Source organism: Gymnoscopelus microlampas (assembly GCF_963454915.1).
Source record: "Gymnoscopelus microlampas genome assembly, chromosome: 19".
Taxonomy (NCBI): Eukaryota; Metazoa; Chordata; class Actinopteri; order Myctophiformes; family Myctophidae; genus Gymnoscopelus; species Gymnoscopelus microlampas.
Window position 1 is genome coordinate 48,948,727 of NC_139956.1, and position 19,013 is coordinate 48,967,739.

Genomic DNA, 19,013 nt, shown 5'->3' on the forward strand with positions numbered 1-19,013 from the left:
AACAGCAGCAGCGGCCGGTAAGCCTTATATAGATGACAGTGGCCCTGCTGTGGAGTGTGTTTATTCCTTTACTCTACTTAGGCTGGGCTGCTAAAGGTTACAAGTGACATTTTTCAGCAGTGACATTTTGTTAGTTAGTGCTGCATTCATAAACATGACGATTGCTCATTCAGTCAGTCTGCCAAATGAAAAAAGCTTACAGCACCTGGTATTCCCAGGCGGTCTCCCATCCAAGTACTAACCAGGCCCGACCCTGCTTAGCCTCCGAGATCGGACGAGATCGGGCGTGTTCAGGGTGGTATGGCCGTAAGCAACAGCAGCAGCGGCCGGTAGGCGTTATATAGATGACAGTGGCCCTGCTGTGGAGTGTGTTTATTCCTTTACTCTACTTAGGCTGGGCTGCTAAAGGTTACAAGTGACATTTTTCAGCAGTGACATTTTGTTAGTTAGTGCTGCATTCATAAACATGACGATTGCTCATTCAGTCAGTCTGCCAAATGAAAAAAGCTTACAGCACCTGGTATTCCCAGGCGGTCTCCCATCCAAGTACTAACCAGGCCCGACCCTGCTTAGCTTCCGAGATCGGACTAGATCGGGCGTGTTCAGGGTGGTATGGCCGTAAGCAACAGCAGCAGCGGCCGGTAGGCCTTATATAGATGACAGTGGCCCTGCTGTGGAGTGTGTTTATTCCTTTACTCTACTTAGGCTGGGCTGCTAAAGGTTACAAGTGACATTTTTCAGCAGTGACATTTTGTTAGTTAGTGCTGCATTCATAAACATGACGATTGCTCATTCAGTCAGTCTGCCAAATGAAAAAAGCTTACAGCACCTGGTATTCCCAGGCGGTCTCCCATCCAAGTACTAACCAGGCCCGACCCTGCTTAGCTTCCGAGATCGGACGAGATCGGGCGTGTTCAGGGTGGTATGGCCGTAAGCAACAGCAGCAGCGGCCGGTAGGCCTTATATAGATGACAGTGGCCCTGCTGTGGAGTGTGTTTATTCCTTTACTCTACTTAGGCTGGGCTGCTAAAGGTTACAAGTGACATTTTTCAGCAGTGACATTTTGTTAGTTAGTGCTGCATTCATAAACATGACGATTGCTCATTCAGTCAGTCTGCCAAATGAAAAAAGCTTACAGCACCTGGTATTCCCAGGCGGTCTCCCATCCAAGTACTAACCAGGCCCGACCCTGCTTAGCTTCCGAGATCGGACGAGATCGGGCGTGTTCAGGGTGGTATGGCCGTAAGCAACTGCAGGCGGCCGGTAGGCCTTATATAGATGACAGTGGCCCTGCCGTGGAGTGTGTTTATTCCTTTACTCTATTTAGGCTGCTAAAGGTTACAAGTGACATTTTTTAGCAGTGACATTTAGTTGTTAGTTAGTGCTGCATTCATAAACATGACGATTGCTCATTCAGTCAGTCTGCCAAATGAAAAAAGCTTACAGCACCTGGTATTCCCAGGCGGTCTCCCATCCAAGTACTAACCAGGCCCGACCCTGCTTAGCTTCCGAGATCGGACGAGATCGGGCGTGTTCAGGGTGGTATGGCCTTAAGCAACAGCAGCAGCGGCCGGTAGGCCTTATATAGATGACAGTGGCCCTGCTGTGGAGTGTGTTTATTCCTTTACTCTACTTAGGCTGCTAAAGGTTACAAGTGACATTTTTCAGCAGTGACATTTTGTTAGTTAGTGCTGCATTCATAAACATGACGATTGCTCATTCAGTCAGTCTGCCAAATGAAAAAAGCTTACAGCACCTGATATTCCCAGGCGGTCTCCCATCCAAGTACTAACCAGGCCCGACCCTGCTTAGCTTCCGAGATCGGACGAGATCGGGCGTGTTCAGGGTGGTATGGCCGTAAGCAACAGCAGCAGCGGCCGGTAGGCCTTATATAGATGACAGTGGCCCTGCTGTGGAGTGTGTTTATTCCTTTACTCTACTTAGGCTGGGCTGCTAAAGGTTACAAGTGACATTTTTCAGCAGTGACATTTTGTTAGTTAGTGCTGCATTCATAAACATGACGATTGCTCATTCAGTCAGTCTGCCAAATGAAAAAAGCTTACAGCACCTGGTATTCCCAGGCGGTCTCCCATCCAAGTACTAACCAGGCCCGACCCTGCTTAGCTTCCGAGATCGGACGAGATCGGGCGTGTTCAGGGTGGTATGGCCGTAAGCAACAGCAGCAGCGGCCGGTAGGCCTTATATAGATGACAGTGGCCCTGCTGTGGAGTGTGTTTATTCCTTTACTCTACTTAGGCTGGGCTGCTAAAGGTTACAAGTGACATTTTTCAGCAGTGACATTTTGTTAGTTAGTGCTGCATTCATAAACATGACGATTGCTCATTCAGTCAGTCTGCCAAATGAAAAAAGCTTACAGCACCTGGTATTCCCAGGCGGTCTCCCATCCAAGTACTAACCAGGCCCGACCCTGCTTAGCTTCCGAGATCGGACGAGATCGGGCGTGTTCAGGGTGGTATGGCCGTAAGCAACAGCAGCAGCGGCCGGTAGGCCTTATATAGATGACAGTGGCCCTGCTGTGGAGTGTGTTTATTCCTTTACTCTACTTAGGCTGGGCTGCTAAAGGTTACAAGTGACATTTTTCAGCAGTGACATTTTGTTAGTTAGTGCTGCATTCATAAACATGACGATTGCTCATTCAGTCAGTCTGCCAAATGAAAAAAGCTTACAGCACCTGGTATTCCCAGGCGGTCTCCCATCCAAGTACTAACCAGGCCCGACCCTGCTTAGCTTCCGAGATCGGACGAGATCGGGCGTGTTCAGGGTGGTATGGCCGTAAGCAACAGCAGCAGCGGCCGGTAGGCCTTATATAGATGACAGTGGCCCTGCTGTGGAGTGTGTTTATTCCTTTACTCTATTTAGGCTGCTAAAGGTTACAAGTGACATTTTTCAGCAGTGACATTTAGTTTTTAGTTAGTGCTGCATTCATAAACATGACGATTGCTCATTCAGTCAGTCTGCCAAATGAAAAAAGCTTACAGCACCTGGTATTCCCAGGCGGTCTCACATCCAAGTACTAACCAGGCCCGACCCTGCTTAGCTTCCGAGATCGGACGAGATCGGGCGTGTTCAGGGTGGTATGGCCGTAAGCAACAGCAGCAGCGGCCGGTAGGCCTTATATAGATGACAGTGGCCCTGCTGTGGAGTGTGTTTATTCCTTTACTCTACTTAGGCTGCTAAAGGTTACAAGTGACATTTTTCAGCAGTGACATTTAGTTGTTAGTTAGTGCTGCATTCATAAACATGACGATTGCTCATTCAGTCAGTCTGCCAAATGAAAAAAGCTTACAGCACCTGGTATTCCCAGGCGGTCTCCCATCCAAGTACTAACCAGGCCCGACCCTGCTTAGCTTCCGAGATCGGACGAGATCGGGCGTGTTCAGGGTGGTATGGCCGTAAGCAACAGCAGCAGCGGCCGGTAGGCCTTATATAGATGAGAGTGGCCCTGCTGTGGAGTGTGTTTATTCCTTTACTCTATTTAGGCTGCTAAAGGTTACAAGTGACATTTTTCAGCAGTGACATTTAGTTTTTAGTTAGTGCTGCATTCATAAACATGACGATTGCTCATTCAGTCAGTCTGCCAAATGAAAAAAGCTTACAGCACCTGGTATTCCCAGGCGGTCTCCCATCCAAGTACTAACCAGGCCCGACCCTGCTTAGCTTCCGAGATCGGACTAGATCGGGCGTGTTCAGGGTGGTATGGCCGTAAGCAACAGCAGCAGCGGCCGGTAGGCCTTATATAGATGACAGTGGCCCTGCTGTGGAGTGTGTTTATTCCTTTACTCTACTTAGGCTGGGCTGCTAAAGGTTACAAGTGACATTTTTCAGCAGTGACATTTTGTTAGTTAGTGCTGCATTCATAAACATGACGATTGCTCATTCAGTCAGTCTGCCAAATGAAAAAAGCTTACAGCACCTGGTATTCCCAGGCGGTCTCCCATCCAAGTACTAACCAGGCCCGACCCTGCTTAGCTTCCGAGATCGGACGAGATCGGGCGTGTTCAGGGTGGTATGGCCGTAAGCAACAGCAGCAGCGGCCGGTAGGCCTTATATAGATGACAGTGGCCCTGCTGTGGAGTGTGTTTATTCCTTTACTCTACTTAGGCTGGGCTGCTAAAGGTTACAAGTGACATTTTTCAGCAGTGACATTTTGTTAGTTAGTGCTGCATTCATAAACATGACGATTGCTCATTCAGTCAGTCTGCCAAATGAAAAAAGCTTACAGCACCTGGTATTCCCAGGCGGTCTCCCATCCAAGTACTAACCAGGCCCGACCCTGCTTAGCTTCCGAGATCGGACGAGATCGGGCGTGTTCAGGGTGGTATGGCCGTAAGCAACTGCAGGCGGCCGGTAGGCCTTATATAGATGACAGTGGCCCTGCCGTGGAGTGTGTTTATTCCTTTACTCTATTTAGGCTGCTAAAGGTTACAAGTGACATTTTTTAGCAGTGACATTTAGTTGTTAGTTAGTGCTGCATTCATAAACATGACGATTGCTCATTCAGTCAGTCTGCCAAATGAAAAAAGCTTACAGCACCTGGTATTCCCAGGCGGTCTCCCATCCAAGTACTAACCAGGCCCGACCCTGCTTAGCTTCCGAGATCGGACGAGATCGGGCGTGTTCAGGGTGGTATGGCCTTAAGCAACAGCAGCAGCGGCCGGTAGGCGTTATATAGATGACAGTGGCCCTGCTGTGGAGTGTGTTTATTCCTTTACTCTACTTAGGCTGCTAAAGGTTACAAGTGACATTTTTCAGCAGTGACATTTTGTTAGTTAGTGCTGCATTCATAAACATGACGATTGCTCATTCAGTCAGTCTGCCAAATGAAAAAAGCTTACAGCACCTGGTATTCCCAGGCGGTCTCCCATCCAAGTACTAACCAGGCCCGATCCTGCTTAGCTTCCGAGATCGGACGAGATCGGGCGTGTTCAGGGTGGTATGGCCGTAAGCAACAGCAGCAGCGGCCGGTAGGCCTTATATAGATGACAGTGGCCCTGCTGTGGAGTGTGTTTATTCCTTTACTCTACTTAGGCTGGGCTGCTAAAGGTTACAAGTGACATTTTTCAGCAGTGACATTTTGTTAGTTAGTGCTGCATTCATAAACATGACGATTGCTCATTCAGTCAGTCTGCCAAATGAAAAAAGCTTACAGCACCTGGTATTCCCAGGCGGTCTCCCATCCAAGTACTAACCAGGCCCGACCCTGCTTAGCCTCCGAGATCGGACGAGATCGGGCGTGTTCAGGGTGGTATGGCCGTAAGCAACAGCAGCAGCGGCCGGTAGGCGTTATATAGATGACAGTGGCCCTGCTGTGGAGTGTGTTTATTCCTTTACTCTACTTAGGCTGGGCTGCTAAAGGTTACAAGTGACATTTTTCAGCAGTGACATTTTGTTAGTTAGTGCTGCATTCATAAACATGACGATTGCTCATTCAGTCAGTCTGCCAAATGAAAAAAGCTTACAGCACCTGGTATTCCCAGGCGGTCTCCCATCCAAGTACTAACCAGGCCCGACCCTGCTTAGCTTCCGAGATCGGACGAGATCGGGCGTGTTCAGGGTGGTATGGCCGTAAGCAACAGCAGCAGCGGCCGGTAGGCCTTATATAGATGACAGTGGCCCTGCTGTGGAGTGTGTTTATTCCTTTACTCTATTTAGGCTGCTAAAGGTTACAAGTGACATTTTTCAGCAGTGACATTTAGTTGTTAGTTAGTGCTGCATTCATAAACATGACGATTGCTCATTCAGTCAGTCTGCCAAATGAAAAAAGCTTACAGCACCTGGTATTCCCAGGCGGTCTCCCATCCAAGTACTAACCAGGCCCGACCCTGCTTAGCTTCCGAGATCGGACGAGATCGGGCGTGTTCAGGGTGGTATGGCCGTAAGCAACAGCAGCAGCGGCCGGTAGGCCTTATATAGATGACAGTGGCCCTGCTGTGGAGTGTGTTTATTCCTTTACTCTACTTAGGCTGCTAAAGGTTACAAGTGACATTTTTCAGCAGTGACATTTAGTTGTTAGTTAGTGCTGCATTCATAAACATGACGATTGCTCATTCAGTCAGTCTGCCAAATGAAAAAAGCTTACAGCACCTGGTATTCCCAGGCGGTCTCCCATCCAAGTACTAACCAGGCCCGACCCTGCTTAGCTTCCGAGATCGGACGAGATCGGGCGTGTTCAGGGTGGTATGGCCGTAAGCAACAGCAGCAGCGGCCGGTAGGCCTTATATAGATGACAGTGGCCCTGCTGTGGAGTGTGTTTATTCCTTTACTCTACTTAAGCAACAGCAGCAGCGGCCGGTAGGCCTTATATAGATGACAGTGGCCCTGCTGTGGAGTGTGTTTATTCCTTTACTCTACTTAGGCTGGGCTGCTAAAGGTTACAAGTGACATTTTTCAGCAGTGACATTTTGTTAGTTAGTGCTGCATTCATAAACATGACGATTGCTCATTCAGTCAGTCTGCCAAATGAAAAAAGCTTACAGCACCTGGTATTCCCAGGCGGTCTCCCATCCAAGTACTAACCAGGCCCGACCCTGCTTAGCTTCCGAGATCGGACGAGATCGGGTGTGTTCAGGGTGGTATGGCCGTAAGCAACAGCAGCAGCGGCCGGTAGGCCTTCTATAGATGACAGTGGCCCTGCTGTGGAGTGTGTTTATTCCTTTACTCTACTTAGGCTGGGCTGCTAAAGGTTACAAGTGACATTTTCAGCAGTGACATTTTGTTAGTTAGTGCTGCATTCATAAACATGACGATTGCTCATTCAGTCAGTCTGCCAAATGAAAAAAGCTTACAGCACCTGATATTCCCAGGCGGTCTCCCATCCAAGTACTAACCAGGCCCGACCCTGCTTAGCTTCCGAGATCGGACGAGATCGGGTGTGTTCAGGGTGGTATGGCCGTAAGCAACAGCAGCAGCGGCCGGTAGGCCTTATATAGATGACAGTGGCCCTGCTGTGGAGTGTGTTTATTCCTTTACTCTACTTAGGCTGGGCTGCTAAAGGTTACAAGTGACATTTTTCAGCAGTGACATTTTGTTAGTTAGTGCTGCATTCATAAACATGACGATTGCTCATTCAGTCAGTCTGCCAAATGAAAAAAGCTTACAGCACCTGGTATTCCCAGGCGGTCTCCCATCCAAGTACTAACCAGGCCCGACCCTGCTTAGCTTCCGAGATCGGACGAGATCGGGCGTGTTCAGGGTGGTATGGCCGTAAGCAACAGCAGCAGCGGCCGTTAGGCATTATATAGATGACAGTGGCCCTGCTGTGGAGTGTGTTTATTCCTTTACTCTACTTAGGCTGGGCTGCTAAAGGTTACAAGTGACATTTTTCAGCAGTGACATTTTGTTAGTTAGTGCTGCATTCATAAACATGACGATTGCTCATTCAGTCAGTCTGCCAAATGAAAAAAGCTTACAGCACCTGGTATTCCCAGGCGGTCTCCCATCCAAGTACTAACCAGGCCCGACCCTGCTTAGCTTCCGAGATCGGACGAGATCGGGCGTGTTCAGGGTGGTATGGCCGTAAGCAACAGCAGCAGCGGCCGGTAGGCCTTATATAGATGACAGTGGCCCTGCTGTGGAGTGTGTTTATTCCTTTACTCTACTTAGGCTGGGCTGCTAAAGGTTACAAGTGACATTTTTCAGCAGTGACATTTTGTTAGTTAGTGCTGCATTCATAAACATGACGATTGCTCATTCAGTCAGTCTGCCAAATGAAAAAAGCTTACAGCAACTGGTATTCCCAGGCGGTCTCCCATCCAAGTACTAACCAGGCCCGACCCTGCTTAGCTTCCGAGATCGGACGAGATCGGGCGTGTTCAGGGTGGTATGGCCGTAAGCAACAGCAGCAGCGGCCGGTAGGCCTTATATAGATGACAGTGGCCCTGCTGTGGAGTGTGTTTATTCCTTTACTCTACTTAGGCTGCTAAAGGTTACAAGTGACATTTTTCAGCAGTGACATTTAGTTGTTAGTTAGTGCTGCATTCATAAACATGACGATTGCTCATTCAGTCAGTCTGCCAAATGAAAAAAGCTTACAGCACCTGGTATTCCCAGGCGGTCTCCCATCCAAGTACTAACCAGGCCCGACCCTGCTTAGCTTCCGAGATCGGACGTGTTCAGGGTGGTATGGCCGTAAGCAACAGCAGCAGCGGCCGGTAGGCCTTATATAGATGACAGTGGCCCTGCTGTGGAGTGTGTTTATTCCTTTACTCTATTTAGGCTGCTAAAGGTTACAAGTGACATTTTTCAGCAGTGACATTTAGTTTTTAGTTAGTGCTGCATTCATAAACATGACGATTGCTCATTCAGTCAGTCTGCCAAATGAAAAAAGCTTACAGCACCTGGTATTCCCAGGCGGTCTCCCATCCAATTACTAACCAGGCCCGACCCTGCTTAGCTTCCGAGATCGGACGTGTTCAGGGTGGTATGGCCGTAAGCAACAGGAGCAGCGGCCGGTAGGCCTTATATAGATGACAGTGGCCCTGCTGTGGAGTGTGTTTATTCCTTTACTCTACTTAGGCTGGGCTGCTAAAGGTTACAAGTGACATTTTTCAGCAGTGACATTTTGTTAGTTAGTGCTGCATTCATAAACATGACGATTGCTCATTCAGTCAGTCTGCCAAATGAAAAAAGCTTACAGCACCTGGTATTCCCAGGCGGTCTCCCATCCAAGTACTAACCAGGCCCGACCCTGCTTAGCTTCCGAGATCGGACGAGATCGGGCGTGTTCAGGGTGGTATGGCCGTAAGCAACAGCAGCAGCGGCCGGTAGGCCTTATATAGATGACAGTGGCCCTGCTGTGGAGTGTGTTTATTCCTTTACTCTACTTAGGCTGGGCTGCTAAAGGTTACAAGTGACATTTTTCAGCAGTGACATTTAGTTGTTAGTTAGTGCTGCATTCATAAACATGACGATTGCTCATTCAGTCAGTCTGCCAAATGAAAAAAGCTTACAGCACCTGGTATTCCCAGGCGGTCTCCCATCCAAGTACTAACCAGGCCCGACCCTGCTTAGCTTCCGAGATCGGACGAGATCGGGCGTGTTCAGGGTGGTATGGCCGTAAGCAACAGCAGCAGCGGCCGGTAGGCCTTATATAGATGACAGTGGCCCTGCTGTGGAGTGTGTTTATTCCTTTACTCTACTTAGGCTGGGATGCTAAAGGTTACAAGTGACATTTTTCAGCAGTGACATTTTGTTAGTTAGTGCTGCATTCATAAACATGACGATTGCTCATTCAGTCAGTCTGCCAAATGAAAAAAGCTTACAGCACCTGGTATTCCCAGGCGGTCTCCCATCCAAGTACTAACCAGGCCCGACCCTGCTTAGCTTCCGAGATCGGACGAGATCGGGCGTGTTCAGGGTGGTATGGCCGTAAGCAACAGCAGCAGCGGCCGGTAGGCCTTATATAGATGACAGTGGCCCTGCTGTGGAGTGTGTTTATTCCTTTACTCTACTTAGGCTGGGCTGCTAAAGGTTACAAGTGACATTTTTCAGCAGTGACATTTTGTTAGTTAGTGCTGCATTCATAAACATGACGATTGCTCATTCAGTCAGTCTGCCAAATGAAAAAAGCTTACAGCACCTGGTATTCCCAGGCGGTCTCCCATCCAAGTACTAACCAGGCCCGACCCTGCTTAGCTTCCGAGATCGGACGAGATCGGGCGTGTTCAGGGTGGTATGGCCGTAAGCAACAGCAGCAGCGGCCGGTAGGCCTTATATAGATGACAGTGGCCCTGCTGTGGAGTGTGTTTATTCCTTTACTCTACTTAGGCTGGGCTGCTAAAGGTTACAAGTGACATTTTTCAGCAGTGACATTTTGTTAGTTAGTGCTGCATTCATAAACATGACGATTGCTCATTCAGTCAGTCTGCCAAATGAAAAAAGCTTACAGCACCTGGTATTCCCAGGCGGTCTCCCATCCAAGTACTAACCAGGCCCGACCCTGCTTAGCTTCCGAGATCGGACGAGATCGGGCGTGTTCAGGGTGGTATGGCCGTAAGCAACAGCAGCAGCGGCCGGTAGGCCTTATATAGATGACAGTGGCCCTGCTGTGGAGTGTGTTTATTCCTTTACTCTACTTAGGCTGCTAAAGGTTACAAGTGACATTTTTCAGCAGTGACATTTAGTTGTTAGTTAGTGCTGCATTCATAAACATGACGATTGCTCATTCAGTCAGTCTGCCAAATGAAAAAAGCTTACAGCACCTGGTATTCCCAGGCGGTCTCCCATCCAAGTACTAACCAGGCCCGACCCTGCTTAGCTTCCGAGATCGGACGAGATCGGGCGTGTTCAGGGTGGTATGGCCGTAAGCAACAGCAGCAGCGGCCGGTAGGCCTTATATAGATGACAGTGGCCCTGCTGTGGAGTGTGTTTATTCCTTTACTCTATTTAGGCTGCTAAAGGTTACAAGTGACATTTTTCAGCAGTGACATTTAGTTTTTAGTTAGTGCTGCATTCATAAACATGACGATTGCTCATTCAGTCAGTCTGCCAAATGAAAAAAGCTTACAGCACCTGGTATTCCCAGGCGGTCTCCCATCCAAGTACTAACCAGGCCCGACCCTGCTTAGCTTCCGAGATCGGACGTGTTCAGGGTGGTATGGCCGTAAGCAACAGGAGCAGCGGCCGGTAGGCCTTATATAGATGACAGTGGCCCTGCTGTGGAGTGTGTTTATTCCTTTACTCTACTTAGGCTGGGCTGCTAAAGGTTACAAGTGACATTTTTCAGCAGTGACATTTTGTTAGTTAGTGCTGCATTCATAAACATGACGATTGCTCATTCAGTCAGTCTGCCAAATGAAAAAAGCTTACAGCACCTGGTATTCCCAGGCGGTCTCCCATCCAAGTACTAACCAGGCCCGACCCTGCTTAGCTTCCGAGATCGGACGAGATCGGGCGTGTTCAGGGTGGTATGGCCGTAAGCAACAGCAGCAGCGGCCGGTAGGCCTTATATAGATGACAGTGGCCCTGCTGTGGAGTGTGTTTATTCCTTTACTCTACTTAGGCTGGGCTGCTAAAGGTTACAAGTGACATTTTTCAGCAGTGACATTTTGTTAGTTAGTGCTGCATTCATAAACATGACGATTGCTCATTCAGTCAGTCTGCCAAATGAAAAAAGCTTACAGCACCTGGTATTCCCAGGCGGTCTCCCATCCAAGTACTAACCAGGCCCGACCCTGCTTAGCTTCCGAGATCGGACGAGATCGGGCGTGTTCAGGGTGGTATGGCCGTAAGCAACAGCAGCAGCGGCCGGTAGGCCTTATATAGATGACAGTGGCCCTGCTGTGGAGTGTGTTTATTCCTTTACTCTACTTAGGCTGCTAAAGGTTACAAGTGACATTTTTCAGCAGTGACATTTAGTTGTTAGTTAGTGCTGCATTCATAAACATGACGATTGCTCATTCAGTCAGTCTGCCAAATGAAAAAAGCTTACAGCACCTGGTATTCCCAGGCGGTCTCCCATCCAAGTACTAACCAGGCCCGACCCTGCTTAGCTTCCGAGATCGGACGAGATCGGGCGTGTTCAGGGTGGTATGGCCGTAAGCAACAGCAGCAGCGGCCGGTAGGCCTTATATAGATGACAGTGGCCCTGCTGTGGAGTGTGTTTATTCCTTTACTCTATTTAGGCTGCTAAAGGTTACAAGTGACATTTTTCAGCAGTGACATTTAGTTTTTAGTTAGTGCTGCATTCATAAACATGACGATTGCTCATTCAGTCAGTCTGCCAAATGAAAAAAGCTTACAGCACCTGGTATTCCCAGGCGGTCTCCCATCCAAGTACTAACCAGGCCCGACCCTGCTTAGCTTCCGAGATCGGACGTGTTCAGGGTGGTATGGCCGTAAGCAACAGGAGCAGCGGCCGGTAGGCCTTATATAGATGACAGTGGCCCTGCTGTGGAGTGTGTTTATTCCTTTACTCTACTTAGGCTGGGCTGCTAAAGGTTACAAGTGACATTTTTCAGCAGTGACATTTTGTTAGTTAGTGCTGCATTCATAAACATGACGATTGCTCATTCAGTCAGTCTGCCAAATGAAAAAAGCTTACAGCACCTGGTATTCCCAGGCGGTCTCCCATCCAAGTACTAACCAGGCCCGACCCTGCTTAGCTTCCGAGATCGGACGAGATCGGGCGTGTTCAGGGTGGTATGGCCGTAAGCAACAGCAGCAGCGGCCGGTAGGCCTTATATAGATGACAGTGGCCCTGCTGTGGAGTGTGTTTATTCCTTTACTCTACTTAGGCTGGGCTGCTAAAGGTTACAAGTGACATTTTTCAGCAGTGACATTTTGTTAGTTAGTGTGTTTATTCCTTTACTCTACTTACGCTGGGCTGCTAAAGGTTACAAGTGACATTTTTCAGCAGTGACATTTTGTTAGTTAGTGCTGCATTCATAAACATGACGATTGCTCATTCAGTCAGTCTGCCAAATGAAAAAAGTTTACAGCACCTGGTATTCCCAGGCGGTCTCCCATCCAAGTACTAACCAGGCCCGACCCTGCTTAGCTTCCGAGATCGGACGAGATCGGGCGTGTTCAGGGTGGTATGGCCGTAAGCAACAGCAGCAGCGGCCGGTAGGCATTTTATAGATGACAGTGGCCCTGCTGTGGAGTGTGTTTATTCCTTTACTCTACTTAGGCTGGGCTGCTAAAGGTTACAAGTGACATTTTTCAGCAGTGACATTTTGTTAGTTAGTGCTGCATTCATAAACATGACGATTGCTCATTCAGTCAGTCTGCCAAATGAAAAAAGCTTACAGCACCTGGTATTCCCAGGCGGTCTCCCATCCAAGTACTAACCAGGCCCGACCCTGCTTAGCTTCCGAGATCGGACGAGATCGGGCGTGTTCAGGGTGGTATGGCCGTAAGCAACAGCAGCAGCGGCCGGTAGGCCTTATATAGATGACAGTGGCCCTGCTGTGGAGTGTGTTTATTCCTTTACTCTACTTAGGCTGGGCTGCTAAAGGTTACAAGTGACATTTTTCAGCAGTGACATTTTGTTAGTTAGTGCTGCATTCATAAACATGACGATTGCTCATTCAGTCAGTCTGCCAAATGAAAAAAGCTTACAGCACCTGGTATTCCCAGGCGGTCTCCCATCCAAGTACTAACCAGGCCCGACCCTGCTTAGCTTCCGAGATCGGACGAGATCGGGCGTGTTCAGGGTGGTATGGCCGTAAGCAACAGCAGCAGCGGCCGGTAGGCCTTATATAGATGACAGTGGCCCTGCTGTGGAGTGTGTTTATTCCTTTACTCTACTTAGGCTGGGCTGCTAAAGGTTACAAGTGACATTTTTCAGCAGTGACATTTTGTTAGTTAGTGCTGCATTCATAAACATGACGATTGCTCATTCAGTCAGTCTGCCAAATGAAAAAAGCTTACAGCACCTGGTATTCCCAGGCGGTCTCCCATCCAAGTACTAACCAGGCCCGACCCTGCTTAGCTTCCGAGATCGGACGAGATCGGGCGTGTTCAGGGTGGTATGGCCGTAAGCAACAGCAGCAGCGGCCGGTAGGCGTTATATAGATGACAGTGGCCCTGCTGTGGAGTGTGTTTATTCCTTTACTCTACTTAGGCTGGGCTGCTAAAGGTTACAAGTGACATTTTTCAGCAGTGACATTTTGTTAGTTAGTGCTGCATTCATAAACATGACGATTGCTCATTCAGTCAGTCTGCCAAATGAAAAAAGCTTACAGCACCTGGTATTCCCAGGCGGTCTCCCATCCAAGTACTAACCAGGCCCGACCCTGCTTAGCTTCCGAGATCGGACGAGATCGGGCGTGTTCAGGGTGGTATGGCCGTAAGCAACAGCAGCAGCGGCCGGTAGGCCTTATATAGATGACAGTGGCCCTGCTGTGGAGTGTGTTTATTCCTTTACTCTCTTTAGGCTGCTAAAGGTTACAAGTGACATTTTTCAGCAGTGACATTTAGTTTTTAGTTAGTGCTGCATTCATAAACATGACGATTGCTCATTCAGTCAGTCTGCCAAATGAAAAAAGCTTACAGCACCTGGTATTCCCAGGCGGTCTCCCATCCAAGTACTAACCAGGCCCGACCCTGCTTAGCTTCCGAGATCGGACGAGATCGGGCGTGTTCAGGGTGGTATGGCCGTAAGCAACAGCAGCAGCGGCCGGTAGGCCTTATATAGATGACAGTGGCCCTGCTGTGGAGTGTGTTTATTCCTTTACTCTACTTAGGCTGCTAAAGGTTACAAGTGACATTTTTCAGCAGTGACATTTAGTTGTTAGTTAGTGCTGCATTCATAAACATGACGATTGCTCATTCAGTCAGTCTGCCAAATGAAAAAAGCTTACAGCACCTGGTATTCCCAGGCGGTCTCCCATCCAAGTACTAACCAGGCCCGACCCTGCTTAGCTTCCGAGATCGGACGAGATCGGGCGTGTTCAGGGTGGTATGGCCGTAAGCAACAGCAGCAGCGGCCGGTAGGCCTTATATAGATGACAGTGGCCCTGCTGTGGAGTGTGTTTATTCCTTTACTCTACTTAAGCAACAGCAGCAGCGGCCGGTAGGCCTTATATAGATGACAGTGGCCCTGCTGTGGAGTGTGTTTATTCCTTTACTCTACTTAGGCTGGGCTGCTAAAGGTTACAAGTGACATTTTTCAGCAGTGACATTTTGTTAGTTAGTGCTGCATTCATAAACATGACGATTGCTCATTCAGTCAGTCTGCCAAATGAAAAAAGCTTACAGCACCTGGTATTCCCAGGCGGTCTCCCATCCAAGTACTAACCAGGCCCGACCCTGCTTAGCTTCCGAGATCGGACGAGATCGGGTGTGTTCAGGGTGGTATGGCCGTAAGCAACAGCAGCAGCGGCCGGTAGGCCTTATATAGATGACAGTGGCCCTGCTGTGGAGTGTGTTTATTCCTTTACTCTACTTAGGCTGGGCTGCTAAAGGTTACAAGTGACATTTTCAGCAGTGACATTTTGTTAGTTAGTGCTGCATTCATAAACATGACGATTGCTCATTCAGTCAGTCTGCCAAATGAAAAAAGCTTACAGCACCTGATATTCCCAGGCGGTCTCCCATCCAAGTACTAACCAGGCCCGACCCTGCTTAGCTTCCGAGATCGGACGAGATCGGGTGTGTTCAGGGTGGTATGGCCGTAAGCAACAGCAGCAGCGGCCGGTAGGCCTTATATAGATGACAGTGGCCCTGCTGTGGAGTGTGTTTATTCCTTTACTCTACTTAGGCTGGGCTGCTAAAGGTTACAAGTGACATTTTTCAGCAGTGACATTTTGTTAGTTAGTGCTGCATTCATAAACATGACGATTGCTCATTCAGTCAGTCTGCCAAATGAAAAAAGCTTACAGCACCTGGTATTCCCAGGCGGTCTCCCATCCAAGTACTAACCAGGCCCGACCCTGCTTAGCTTCCGAGATCGGACGAGATCGGGCGTGTTCAGGGTGGTATGGCCGTAAGCAACAGCAGCAGCGGCCGTTAGGCCTTATATAGATGACAGTGGCCCTGCTGTGGAGTGTGTTTATTCCTTTACTCTACTTAGGCTGGGCTGCTAAAGGTTACAAGTGACATTTTTCAGCAGTGACATTTTGTTAGTTAGTGCTGCATTCATAAACATGACGATTGCTCATTCAGTCAGTCTGCCAAATGAAAAAAGCTTACAGCACCTGGTATTCCCAGGCGGTCTCCCATCCAAGTACTAACCAGGCCCGACCCTGCTTAGCTTCCGAGATCGGACGAGATCGGGCGTGTTCAGGGTGGTATGGCCGTAAGCAACAGCAGCAGCGGCCGGTAGGCCTTATATAGATGACAGTGGCCCTGCTGTGGAGTGTGTTTATTCCTTTACTCTACTTAGGCTGGGCTGCTAAAGGTTACAAGTGACATTTTTCAGCAGTGACATTTTGTTAGTTAGTGCTGCATTCATAAACATGACGATTGCTCATTCAGTCAGTCTGCCAAATGAAAAAAGCTTACAGCACCTGGTATTCCCAGGCGGTCTCCCATCCAAGTACTAACCAGGCCCGACCCTGCTTAGCTTCCGAGATCGGACGAGATCGGGCGTGTTCAGGGTGGTATGGCCGTAAGCAACAGCAGCAGCGGCCGGTAGGCCTTATATAGATGACAGTGGCCCTGCTGTGGAGTGTGTTTATTCCTTTACTCTATTTAGGCTGCTAAAGGTTACAAGTGACATTTTTCAGCAGTGACATTTTGTTAGTTAGTGCTGCATTCATAAACATGACGATTGCTCATTCAGTCAGTCTGCCAAATGAAAAAAGCTTACAGCACCTGGTATTCCCAGGCGGTCTCCCATCCAAGTACTAACCAGGCCCGACCCTGCTTAGCTTCCGAGATCGGACGAGATCGGGCGTGTTCAGGGTGGTATGGCCGTAAGCAACAGCAGCAGCGGCCGGTAGGCCTTATATAGATGACAGTGGCCCTGCTGTGGAGTGTGTTTATTCCTTTACTCTACTTAGGCTGCTAAAGGTTACAAGTGACATTTTTCAGCAGTGACATTTAGTTGTTAGTTAGTGCTGCATTCATAAACATGACGATTGCTCATTCAGTCAGTCTGCCAAATGAAAAAAGCTTACAGCACCTGGTATTCCCAGGCGGTCTCCCATCCAAGTACTAACCAGGCCCGACCCTGCTTAGCTTCCGAGATCGGACGAGATCGGGCGTGTTCAGGGTGGTATGGCCGTAAGCAACAGCAGCAGCGGCCGGTAGGCCTTATATAGATGACAGTGGCCCTGCCGTGGAGTGTGTTTATTCCTTTACTCTATTTAGGCTGCTAAAGGTTACAAGTGACATTTTTCAGCAGTGACATTTAGTTGTTAGTTAGTGCTGCATTCATAAACATGACGATTGCTCATTCAGTCAGTCTGCCAAATGAAAAAAGCTTACAGCACCTGGTATTCCCAGGCGGTCTCCCATCCAAGTACTAACCAGGCCCGACCCTGCTTAGCTTCCGAGATCGGACGAGATCGGGCGTGTTCAGGGTGGTATGGCCGTAAGCAACAGGAGCAGCGGCCGGTAGGCCTTATATAGATGACAGTGGCCCTGCTGTGGAGTGTGTTTATTCCTTTACTCTACTTAGGCTGGGCTGCTAAAGGTTACAAGTGACATTTTTCAGCAGTGACATTTTGTTAGTTAGTGCTGCATTCATAAACATGACGATTGCTCATTCAGTCAGTCTGCCAAATGAAAAAAGCTTACAGCACCTGGTATTCCCAGGCGGTCTCCCATCCAAGTACTAACCAGGCCCGACCCTGCTTAGCTTCCGAGATCGGACGAGATCGGACGAGATCGGGCGTGTTCAGGGTGGTATGGCCGTAAGCAACAGCAGCAGCGGCCGGTAGGCCTTATATAGATGACAGTGGCCCTGCTGTGGAGTGTGTTCATTCCTTTACTCTACTTAGGCTGGGCTGCTAAAGGTTACAAGTGACATTTTTCAGCAGTGACATTTTGTTAGTTAGTGTGTTTATTCCTTTACTCTACTTACGCTGGGCTGCTAAAGGTTACAAGTGACATTTTTCAGCAGTGACATTTTGTTAGTTAGTGCTGCATTCATAAACATGACGATTGCTCATTCAGTCAGTCTGCCAAATGAAAAAAGCTTACAGCACCTGGTATTCCCAGGCGGTCTCCCATCCAAGTACTAACCAGGCCCGACCCTGCTTAGCTTCCGAGATCGGACGAGATCGGGCGTGTTCAGGGTGGTATGGCCGTAAGCAACAGCAGCAGCGGCCGGTAGGCCTTATATAGATGACAGTGGCCCTGCTGTGGCGTGTGTTTATTCCTTTACTCTACTTAGGCTGGGCTGCTAAAGGTTACAAGTGACATTTTTCAGCAGTGACATTTTGTTAGTTAGTGCTGCATTCATAAACATGACGATTGCTCATTCAGTCAGTCTGCCAAATGAAAAAAGCTTACAGCACCTGGTATTCCCAGGCGGTCTCCCATCCAAGTACTAACCAGGCCCGACCCTGCTTAGCTTCCGAGATCGGACGAGATCGGGCGTGTTCAGGGTGGTATGGCCGTAAGCAACAGCAGCAGCGGCCGGTAGGCATTATATAGATGACAGTGGCCCTGCTGTGGAGTGTGTTTATTCCTTTACTCTACTTAGGCTGCTAAAGGTTACAAGTGACATTTTTCAGCAGTGACATTTAGTTGTTAGTTAGTGCTGCATTCATAAACATGACGATTGCTCATTCAGTCAGTCTGCCAAATGAAAAAAGCTTACAGCACCTGGTATTCCCAGGCGGTCTCCCATCCAAGTACTAACCAGGCCCGACCCTGCTTAGCTTCCGAGATCGGACGAGATCGGGCGTGTTCAGGGTGGTATGGCCGTAAGCAACAGCAGCAGCGGCCGGTAGGCCTTATATAGATGACAGTGGCCCTGCTGTGGAGTGTGTTTATTCCTTTACTCTACTTAGGCTGGGCTGCTAAAGGTTACAAGTGACATTTTTCAGCAGTGACATTTTGTTAGTTAGTGCTGCATTCATAAACATGACGATTGCTCATTCAGTCAGTCTGCCAAATGAAAAAAGCTTACAGCACCTGGTATTCCCAGGCGGTCTCCCATCCAAGTACTAACCAGGCCCGACCCTGCTTAGCTTCCGAGATCGGACGAGATCGGGCGTGTTCAGGGTGGTATGGCCGTAAGCAACAGCAGCAGCGGCCGGTAGGCCTTATATAGATGACAGTGGCCCTGCTGTGGAGTGTGTTTATTCCTTTACTCTATTTAGGCTGCTAAAGGTTACAAGTGACATTTTTCAGCAGTGACATTTTGTTAGTTAGTGCTGCATTCATAAACATGACGATTGCTCATTCAGTCAGTCTGCCAAATGAAAAAAGCTTACAGCACCTGGTATTCCCAGGCGGTCTCCCATCCAAGTACTAACCAGGCCCGACCCTGCTTAGCTTCTGAGATCGGACGAGATCGGGCGTGTTCAGGGTGGTATGGCCGTAAGCAACAGCAGCAGCGGCCGGTAGGCCTTATATAGATGACAGTGGCCCTGCTG